Genomic DNA, 10,972 nt, shown 5'->3' with positions numbered 1-10,972 from the left:
TGTGTGTCTTTATGTGTGTGTGTGTGTGTCTTTATGTGTGTGTGTGTGTCTTTATGTGTGTGTGTGTGTCTTTATGTGTGTGTGTGTGTTTGTGTCTTTATGTGTGTGTGTGTCTTTATGTGTGTGTGTGTGTCTTTATGTGTGTGTGTGTGTGTCTTTATGTGTGTGTGTGTGTCTTTATGTGTGTGTGTGTCTTTATGTGTGTGTGTGTGTGTCTTTATGTGTGTGTGTGTGTGTGTGTGTGTCTTTATGTGTGTGTGTCTTTATGTGTGTGTGTGTGTGTGTGTCTTTATGTGTGTGTGTCTTTATGTGTGTGTGTGTGTGTCTTTATGTGTGTGTGTGTGTGTGTCTTTATGTGTGTGTGTGTCTTTATGTGTGTGTGTGTGTCTTTATGTGTGTGTGTGTGTGTGTGTGTGTCTTTATGTGTGTGTGTGTGTGTGTGTCTTTATGTGTGTGTGTGTGTGTGTGTGTGTGTGTGTCTGTGTGTGTGTGTGTGTCTGTGTGTGTGTGTCTGTGTGTGTGTGTCTTTATGTGTGTGTGTGTGTCTTTATGTGTGTGTGTGTGTGTGTGTGTCTTTATGTGTGTGTGTGTGTGTCTTTATGTGTGTGTGTGTCTTTATGTGTGTGTGTGTCTTTATGTGTGTGTGTGTGTGTGTGTGTCTTTATGTGTGTGTGTCTTTATGTGTGTGTTTGTGTCTTTATGTGTGTGTGTGTCTTTATGTGTGTGTGTGTCTTTATGTGTGTGTGTGTCTTTATGTGTGTGTGTGTGTGTCTTTATGTGTGTGTGTGTGTGTGTCTTTATGTGTGTGTGTGTGTCTTTATGTGTGTGTGTGTGTGTGTTTGTGTCTTTATGTGTGTGTGTGTGTCTTTATGTGTGTGTGTGTGTCTTTATGTGTGTGTGTGTGTGTCTTTATGTGTGTGTGTGTGTGTGTGTCTTTATGTGTGTGTGTGTCTTTATGTGTGTGTGTGTGTGTGTCTTTATGTGTGTGTGTGTCTTTATGTGTGTGTGTGTGTGTGTGTGTGTGTGTCTTTATGTGTGTGTGTCTTTATGTGTGTGTGTGTGTCTTTATGTGTGTGTGTCTTTATGTGTGTGTGTGTGTCTTTATGTGTGTGTGTGTGTGTGTGTGTCTTTATGTGTGTGTGTGTGTGTGTGTTTGTGTGTCTTTATGTGTGTGTGTGTGTGTGTGTGTGTCTTTATGTGTGTGTGTGTGTGTGTGTGTCTTTATGTGTGTGTGTGTGTGTGTGTGTCTTTATGTGTGTGTGTGTGTGTGTGTGTCTTTATGTGTGTGTGTGTGTGTGTTTGTGTGTCTCTAACTCTCTAATTAGAGGACCTCCCCGACTCGCTGTGTGAGAATCATATTATGATAATTTAAGCCCAGACGCATTAAAACATGAAACCAGCCGCTGAAATCAAAGCTGCAGCTCAGCCTGCTAATCCATGCTAATGCTAACACACACACACACACACACACACACACACACACACACACACACACACACACACACACACACACACACACACAATGTTGTGCTTCCCTAATTAGGCAGATTTCCAGAATGATATTTGGCCTTTTTAACTCCGGATTATAACGAGGATGAGCCGAGTGTAAACACAAACACACACTACACTCGTCTCTGCGTCCTCATGAGCTCCAACCGTGTTCAACAGTTTTATTGTCTTTAAATAAATAAATAACTAACATCACACACATGTAGATAATTAATAAAAAGACTGAATAATAACGAGATAATTACTGCAGAAACAAAAAATTAATCAGGAAGTTTGAGAAAGAAATACTCAATCCCTGCTCGCATATTTAAATTCTTTTATTTATCTTTCCTAAATGGGAACATCTGTATTTATAGATTTCCGCCCTTTTTTGGTGGATGGGCTTCATCGAGTGTGAAATCAGAAGAGAGAGATGTGTTATTCACTAAATTACTCTCTCTGTTTTTTATTTTCTCATTATCATTCATCATGAAGTCTGACATTCTCCGATTGAGTTTTCTGCAAAAAGAAAAACAAAGACAAACGAGTATTCCAACAAAGATAATAAACACACACACACAGACTCACCTGTGGGTCAGACAGGTAAAGTGTCTCTGCAGGTGTTTCAGTGTCTTCGTCCTCTGAACAAGAATCAAACCCGTCCTGGTCGTAATAAACCTCTGCAGCCTGAGGATCCTCTGGGATATCTACACACACACACACACACACACACACACACACACACACACACACACACACACACACACACACACACACACACACACACACACACACACACACACACACACACACACACACACACACACACACTTGTTAATTATGATAGTCGCTGACATCTCTGTTAGATTTTTATATAAGGTGTAGGCCACACCCACCTGTGATGTCACACTGTACCAGAGTACACATGTGGATACCTGCAGCAAAGTAAAGATTGTGACCACTAGAGGGCAGTAAGAGTGAGAAACTCAAAGTTCATGTCAGATCTTCAGAGTTGCAGACTAAAGTGTGTAAATACTTTAAATTAAAAGGTGAAGCTCTTTAAGCTGCTGAGCTGATCAAGGGAACTCAAAGAGACGTGGAGCGGTTAAATAAGGAGGAGAGAAGTCAGAAGTTTAGTTTAAAGACGGAGAAAAGTCTCCCCGAGGTTTCAGTCTGTGAGGGTCTCATCTGTCACCACGAACAGGTGCTCTGCCTCCATTATTATTCCTGCTAACGAGCTCGGAGACTTTTAACGATGAGAGGATGTTTAATTCATGTACCCCCTCTCAGGTCTCTTCGTCCCCGGGCAGCCAATCACACGGTTGGGATCAGACAGCGGGGGCGGGGCCAAGGGAGCAGAATGACGGGAAGTCTAAGCTGAATAAACTCGAGACAGAACGAGACCAGAGACGCTTAAAGACGAGTTCAGAACAACCAGTGACGTTTTTTAATGTTTTGACCGTCAATAAAAAAAAACACTCGTATTTTTAAAGGTCACATATAAATACTTCCCCATGTTCCTCTAACTCTAACATGTGTCTCTAATCCGTCTACAAACCCCCCAATGATGAGAAAAGTCCATCCTCTCCGTCTTCTCCCTGCTCCACTTTTCAGAAAATGTGTGCTCAAACAGGCCGTTTGGAGATTTTCCCTTCATGACATCACAAAGGGCAGTAGCCCCTCCCCCAGTTGGGTGACACTCCCACAGCTAGGTGTTTGTTCTGTCCTCTGAGTCTGCCTTCTCACCGTAAACAATAGGACATTGAGCGAGAAAGACCAGAGTACACCCAAGCCCTTCCAGAGAGGGGGCGTGGTCAGACACAGCTCATTTACATATTTAAAGGTACATACACAGAAACAGCCTGTTCTGAGCAGGGCTGAAATAGAGGGGACCAATTTGGTCGCACATGTTCTGAGGTAGTCGTTAGCTGTCAGAAACCGAGGTAAGCGTCTACATGTATCCAGTATTTTTGAGCCTTTTTGCCTTGATAGGACAGCTGAAGAGAGAAAGGAAATGTTGGGAGGAGAGAGTAGTAGTAGTAGTAGTAGTAGTAAATATTTATTTCGGTTCATGACCACAAAGCATAGAACATACACGAACAATAATAAAAAAAACAAAAAAACAATGGCCGAAAAGGTGTAGGATGAAGCCGAGGCTTATTATGCCTACCCTTCGAACATTTCATTTGAACAGTATATCAAAACAAGAATAGCTGCAAAAAAAGAAACAAACAAAGTAATCTAATTTCACAAAACAGAAAACAGTTGTCAGTTAACCAAATCAAAACAATAAAAGGAAAAAAAAAAATATATATATATATATACATATATATATATATATATATAGATCATGTACATAACTAGATTATATATATAATTATAGAAACAGTATTAGTACTGCTGTTGGTGTCATTATCATAATGATGTTTTATATTTTTCTATTACCCTGAATTTGAACAGTTTTTTGAATTTTCTAATTGAGCTGCACATTTTTAATTTGTTGTCTAAGTTGTTCCAGAGGTTAACCACTTTAACAGATAAGCACCTACTTTTGGTGTTAGTTCTTGCCCTTGAATTTTTGAACATACATATTCCCCTTAGTTTAAATTTGCTTTCTCTAGCCCTGAACAGTTCCTGGATGCAGTATGGAAGTGCATTATTCTGTACCTTGTACATTGTAACAGTAGTGTTGAGGTCAGCTAGATCTTCTAGTTTTAAAGTGTGTAGTTTGATGAATAGAGGATTTGTTGATTCATAGTAATTGGTATGATTCACAATTCTGATGGCTTTCTTTTGAAGTATGAAAATTGGGTTTATGTTTGTTTTACATGTGTTACCCCATACTTCCACGCAGTACGTAATGTATGGAAGAATGAGGGAGCAGTACAATATATAAAGTGAGTTCTGATTCAAAATATTTTGAATCATTTTATACAATATAGCAATGTTTTTTTGATATTTTTGATTTAAAATTATGTATCTGTGATTTCCAGTTGAGTTTATTATCTATTATGATGCCCAAAAATGTATTTTCATTTACACGTTCAATTTCAACATCATTGATCTTGAGTTTAGCCTGTTTATTAATTTTTCTATTGCCAAAGATAATACATTTTGTTTTGCTTAGGTTCAATGACAGCTTATTAATGTCAAACCACTTCTTTAGAATTGTTCATTCCTTTTCCACTGCATTCAGGAGTTGCTCAATATCTTTTCCAGAGCAGTACAAACTGGTGTCGTCGGCAAACAAAAAACACTTTTAACACACTAAATAGTTTTGGGCCCAGCACAGAGCCTTGTGGGACCCCATACGTGACTTTTTGCAAATCAGAATCAACATTGTTCATATGTACATACTGATTTCTGTCGTCTAGGTAACTTTTAAGCCATTCATGAGCAATTCCTTTTACACCATATCTTTCCATTTTCTTCAAGAGTAAACCATGGTCAATCATGTCAAAAGCCTTCTTTAAGTCAATAAAGACCCCCACTGTGTATTCCCTGTTGTCTATTGCAGTAGATATCCCTTCCACCAGCTCCATCACTGAGTAGGACATGACCCGCAGCAAAGGGCCAAGGCTGGATTCAAACCGCTGCGACAAGGACTGTACCCTCTGTATAACTCGACATACCCGCTAGGCTAACGGTGCTCCCAGTATCCTGTTTATTCTGAGATCTGCAGGTAGCATAATCAGGTTTCTAATCATCGGGGTAAGGACTTATCCCAGTTTCTGAAATCTGGATATGATGTTTCTGTGCACAAACCGGGACCCTCAGGTCCATGTGGACTGGTATCAGACCTCGGGGAAATCTGGATCCAGTTGAGTCTCACACATGTTCTCACCTGTTCACCGTCTGAGAGGCGACGCTGCTTCACACGGAGACAGAAACATGAACTTTTAATGAACACACGGTGAAAAACGTTTTTCACGTTTCCATGGTGACTGCTGGAGGCCAGAACAGACCTTCTCAGAAACATGAAGTAAAATACATCAAATTAAACTTTGTTTTTCTGAACGTGTTTCTGTCTGCTCCGCGTTAAACTCCCCGAGGCGTCAGGAGGGGGAGCTGATATTTTCACACAGAAATGTTTTATTAGTTTATAACTGAATGAAGGGGGGGGGGGTCTCTGATTAACTTTCACATTCTCTCTTCTGTTCTTTGTTTTTATATCTTATCTTTCGAACCAAGAAGAATAAACAATAAAAGATTGGGTGCCTGACCCGCAAATTCCACAAAGTCACAGGAGAACTACAAGATCACAGGAGAACTACAAGATCACATGAGAACTACAAGATCACAAGAGAACTACAAGATCACATGAGAACTACAAGATCACAAGAGAACTACAACATCACAGGAGAACTACAAGATCACATGAGAACTACAAGATCAAAGGAGAACTACAAGATCACAAGAGAACTACAAGATCAAAGGAGAACTACAAGATCACAAGAGAACTACAAGATCACATGAGAACTACAAGATCACAAGAGAACTACAAGATCACATGAGAACTACAAGATCACAAGAGAACTACAACATCACAGGAGAACTACAAGATCACATGAGAACTACAAGATCAAAGGAGAACTACAAGATCACAGGAGAACTACAAGATCACATGAGAACTACAAGATCAAAGGAGAACTACAACATTCCAGGAGAACTACAAGATTAAAGGAGAACTACAACATCCCAGGAGAACTACAAGATCAAAGGAGAACTACAACATCCCAGGAGAACTACAAGATCACAGGAGAACTACAAGATCACATGAGAACTACAAGATCACATGAGAACTACAAGATCACAAGAGAACTACAACATCACAGGAGAACTACAAGATCACAGGAGAACTACAAGATCAAAGGAGAACTACAAGATCACAAGAGAACTACAAGATCACAAGAGAACTACAAGATCACAGGAGAACTACAAGATCACATGAGAACTACAAGATCACAGGAGAACTACAAGATCACAAGAGAACTACAAGATCACAAGACAACTACAAGATCACAAGAGAACTACAAGATCACAGGAGAACTACAAGATCACATGAGAACTACAAGATAACAGGAGAACTACAAGATCACAAGAGAACTACAAGATAACAAGAGAACTACAAGATCACAGGAGAACTACAAGATCACAGAGAGAACTACAAGATCACAAGAGAACTACAAGATCACAAGAGAACTACAAGATAACAAGAGAACTACAAGATCACAGGAGAACTACAAGATAACAAGAGAACTACAAGATCACAAGAGAACTACAAGATCACAGGAGAACTACAAGATCAAAGGAGAACTACAAGATCACAAGAGAACTACAAGATCACAGGAGAACTACAAGATCACAAGATAACTTTTTTGTGGGTTTAGATTGTGGGTTAGACTTTAGTTGACATATTATCAAACAGGAAACAACATCATTAGAACTTCCTCTACTTCTTTTTTTTACAGCTTTGGTTCTTCTGGAAACCATCAATCATTAAAATGACAAAGTCGCATCGTTTTAAAATATGGAAGTATCGAACAAACTGACGACTGGCCAGCGTTCATCATACATTCATGCATTCATGGATTCATGGCGGTCTCGTGCGTGGGAGTCATCCTGCAGAAAACACACACATGCTAACTAGCTCATTAGCTGCTAATGAATTAGCCACAGGTGTGGATAATTAGCTTAGCATTCACAGCCCCCTCCTCCTTCTCCGGCTCCTCCCACTTGTCTAAATATGGTAACTTCAGGCTCCAAGATAACAGCCTGACGCCTTTGGGTGACCTCACACAGATCACTCCAACACACTATCGAGTCTCTGCTGTCCAACAAACACTCACACCGACAGGTCGTATCGACTGAAGCTCAAACTAAACAGATTTCTGTGACGATAAGAGCAGAAATATGAAAGTCCTCTCTCTCTCTCTCTGCTGTGAGCCGTGCGTCAGAGCTGACACTCATTTAATGAGATTTATGGCTTATGGCCTCTTTAATACCCACAGCTCCTCCACATAAACACATGATTAAGTTTCTCAAACACTGACATCTCCAGAGAGCGTTTGTGCTTCAGCCCGGACGTTAATCTCATTAGTGTGACTCTGAGCGAGAGAGAGAGAGAGAGAGAGAGAGAGAGAGAGAGAGAGAGAGAGAGAGAGAGAGAGAGAGAGAGAGAGCTTCAGTGACGGAGAACATGGCAGCTAACTTTATTACAAACACAGACCACACCTGCACACGGACGAGTGCCGATTACACATAATGAAATCAGCCGGGTGACATGCATCAGCTGTGATTAAGCTTCCACAGAGCGGCTGTGACCATGACGAGTTTATTCAACAGTTTGACTCTTCAGGCTTCAACACAAAGACCGTGGAGTCGTTAGGGATGAGACGTTATTGGAAGAAGCATAAAAACCTTGTTTAGGTAAAGATGAACGTCAGAACAAATGAAAGTTTATGATGAGAGAGTCAAGAGACAGACACGAGAACACTTCTGAGAGGAAGTGTAAGAAAGACGAGCACAGATCGAGGTAGAACATGTTTTTGGGAGCGATCAGTTATGAACAAAAGTAAAGCAAAGATTCTCCTGCTGCATCAGTCAGAGGAGAATATGACCCTCAGTGTGTCTTTGTGAAGTTTAAAGTTTGCCCCCTTTTCAAGCTTAACCATTAAGCCCCCCGCCGCCCCCGCTGGCCTGCACTCACACTGCCCCAGGACTAACCGGGCCTGAGCATGACAAGAACATTTTTCTCACCGTGCTGCTGCTCGGACAGCGACGTCTCTCCTGCACTCTGAGTCCTGATTGGCTGTGAGCCTCCTGGTGTTTGGTGATCCTGGATGCTGATTGGCTGACAGACTCCCTGCTCTCTGCTCCCCTGTCGTTTGGGAGGGAAAAGGAGCTAATTAGCTTCTTTTTTTCCAGCAGAGTGGTGTTCAGAGGAAACCTTCAGCGACTCGCTCGGAGACACAGGCAGTTATAATTAACCTGTGAGAGGATTATTTCTACAGGAAGCCTCCAAGAGCCGCTTGCATGAAGCCTGTGGGGGAATTAACTTTGACTGTATTTACATTTCTTACATTTAAAACATCCAGGCTGACTTTTTCAAAATGGCGGCTCCTCAGCTCCCTCCTGCGGGTGTGGATCTCCTCATATTTCTCCTCCGCCAGCTTCCTGAAGAGACGGAAACCAAAGCAGTCAAACTCACGCCAGAACACTTGTTCTTCTAAAAATCCAGATTCTTACTTTATTAAAGGTCATTTATTCTGTAAAATCCTCTTCTCCATGTTCCTCTAACATGTGTCTCTAGTCCGTCTACAAACCCCCCCAATGATGAGAAAAGTCCATCCTCTCCGTCTTCTCCCTGCTCCACTTTTCAGAAAATGTGTGCTCAAACAGGCCGTTTGGAGATTTTCCCTTCATGACATCACAAAGGGCAGTAGCCCCTCCCCCAGGTGGGTGACACTCCCACAGCTAGGTGTTTGTTCTGCCCTCTGAGTCTGCCTTCTCACCGTAAACAATAGGACATGGAGCGAGAAAGACCGAGTACACCCAAGTCCTTCCAGAGAGGGGGCGTGGTCAGACACAGCTCATTTACATATTTAAAGGTACAGACACAGAAACAGCCTGTTCTGAGCAGGGCTGAAATAGAGGGGTTTATAGACATGATCAAATACAGGATCAGAGTGGATTTAGAACAAGAAACTTCACACACATGTTGAAGAGGAGCTCTGAGACTTATTTAAACTGAAGAAGAGGATATGTCACCTTTAATTCCAGATGAAGCTAAATTATGGTAGATGGACTTGAGCTTATATAGCGCTTTTCTAGTCTTCCGACTACTCAAAGCTCTTTTACACCACCTGTCAAACCCACCCTTTCACACACTGATTTCACTGACTGACCCTCAACCTTCCGGTTGAGAGGTGACGACTCTACCAACTGAGCCACAGCCGCCCAACTTTATTGTATTGATACCATGACGGGTTGAAAACAGAAGGAAAGATAAAAATACAGATTGTTTCTCCAGGACAGGTGGATCCACTGACTTTGTCCCTCTGAAGTTTCAGAGAACACGCAGAAGAAAAACTTTTCTGTACTTGGCGCTGAAGTTGAGGAGCAGATTGCCTGAAAACTGGAAATAATCAGCAGCTTGTGAGGTTTTCAAACTGGCTCTGAAGATTTGGCTGGGAGGTTTATGTCACAGTCTGCCTGATAATGAAAACGTTCTTTATCACCAGGTGCCTTTCTTCATCGTTTGTGCTCTGTGATGTGGAAGTTTGTTTAATTTAAATCTACAGATGTGTACGTCGTCCTCTGAGAGGCCAGTGAAGTATTATCATTACATCAGTGAATCTGTTTAAAGATCTAGTTTGAAATATTTTTTACTTCCTGACTCATTTTGTGTGAATTCTTCTGCAACAGATCCACCATCCTGCACCCAACCTCCTCTTTACTCAGCAGCCTCTACCATCAGCGTGTGAATGTGTATGAATGGATGAGTTAATACTGATGGACTCTTTACTCAGCGGCCTCTACCATCAGCGTGTGAATGTGTATGAATGGATGAGTTAATACTGATGGACTCTTTACTCAGCAGCCTCTACCATCAGCGTGTGAATGTGTATGAATGGATGAGTTAATACTGATGGTCTCTTTACTCAGCAGCCTCTACCATCAGCGTGTGAATGTGTATGAATGGATGAGTTAATACTGAGGGACTCTTTACTCAGCGGCCTCTACCATCAGGGTGTGAATGTGTATGAATGGATGAGTTAATACTGATGGTCTCTTTACTCAGCGGCCTCTACCATCAGTGTGTGAATGTGTATGAATGGATGAGTTAATACTGATGGTCTCTTTACTCAGCAGCCTCTACCATCAGTGTGTGAATGTGTATGAATGGATGAGTTAATACTGATGGTCTCTTTACTCAGCAGCCTCTACCATCAGTGTGTGACTGGATGAGTTAATACTGATGGACTCTTTACTCAGCAGCCTCTACCATCAGTGTGTGACTGGATGAGTTAATACTGATGGACTCTTTACTCAGCAGCCTCTACCATCAGTGTGTGACTGGATGAGTTAATACTGATGGACTCTTTACTCAGCAGCCTCTACCATCAGTGTGTGACTGGATGAGTTAATACTGATGGACTCTTTACTCAGCAGCCTCTACCATCAGTGTGTGACTGGATGAGTTAATACTGATGGACTCTTTACACAGCAGCCTCTACCATCAGTGTGTGAATGTGTATGAATGGATGAGTTAATACTGATGGACTCTTTACACAGCGGCCTCTACCATCAGTGTGTGAATGTGTATGAATGGATGAGTTAATACTGATGGACTCTTTACACAGCGGCCTCTACCATCAGTGTGTGAATGTGTGTGAATGGATGAGTTAATACTGATGGACTCTTTACTCAGCAGCCTCTACCATCAGCGTGTCAATGTGTATGAATGGATGAGTTAATACTG

General features: G+C 41.6%; 1 long non-coding RNA gene across 1 annotated transcript; it reads right to left on the bottom strand.

Annotated features, from left to right (window-relative positions):
- Window positions 1–2,062: 2,062 nt before the first annotated feature.
- Window positions 2,063–8,740, bottom strand: LOC132967022 (uncharacterized). The gene is made up of 3 exons (XR_009670583.1): window positions 8,571–8,740; window positions 8,248–8,368; window positions 2,063–2,195 (listed from the first exon to the last, which is right to left on the bottom strand). It is a non-coding gene; the product is annotated as an uncharacterized LOC132967022 (long non-coding RNA).
- Window positions 8,741–10,972: the final 2,232 nt, after the last annotated feature.

The sequence above is a fragment of the Labrus mixtus genome, unplaced genomic scaffold, assembly GCF_963584025.1.
Source record: "Labrus mixtus unplaced genomic scaffold, fLabMix1.1 SCAFFOLD_121, whole genome shotgun sequence".
NCBI lineage: Eukaryota > Metazoa > Chordata > Actinopteri > Labriformes > Labridae > Labrus > Labrus mixtus.
Note: the sequence above shows the minus strand (reverse complement) of the source record. Positions and strands in the feature narration are given on the sequence as shown.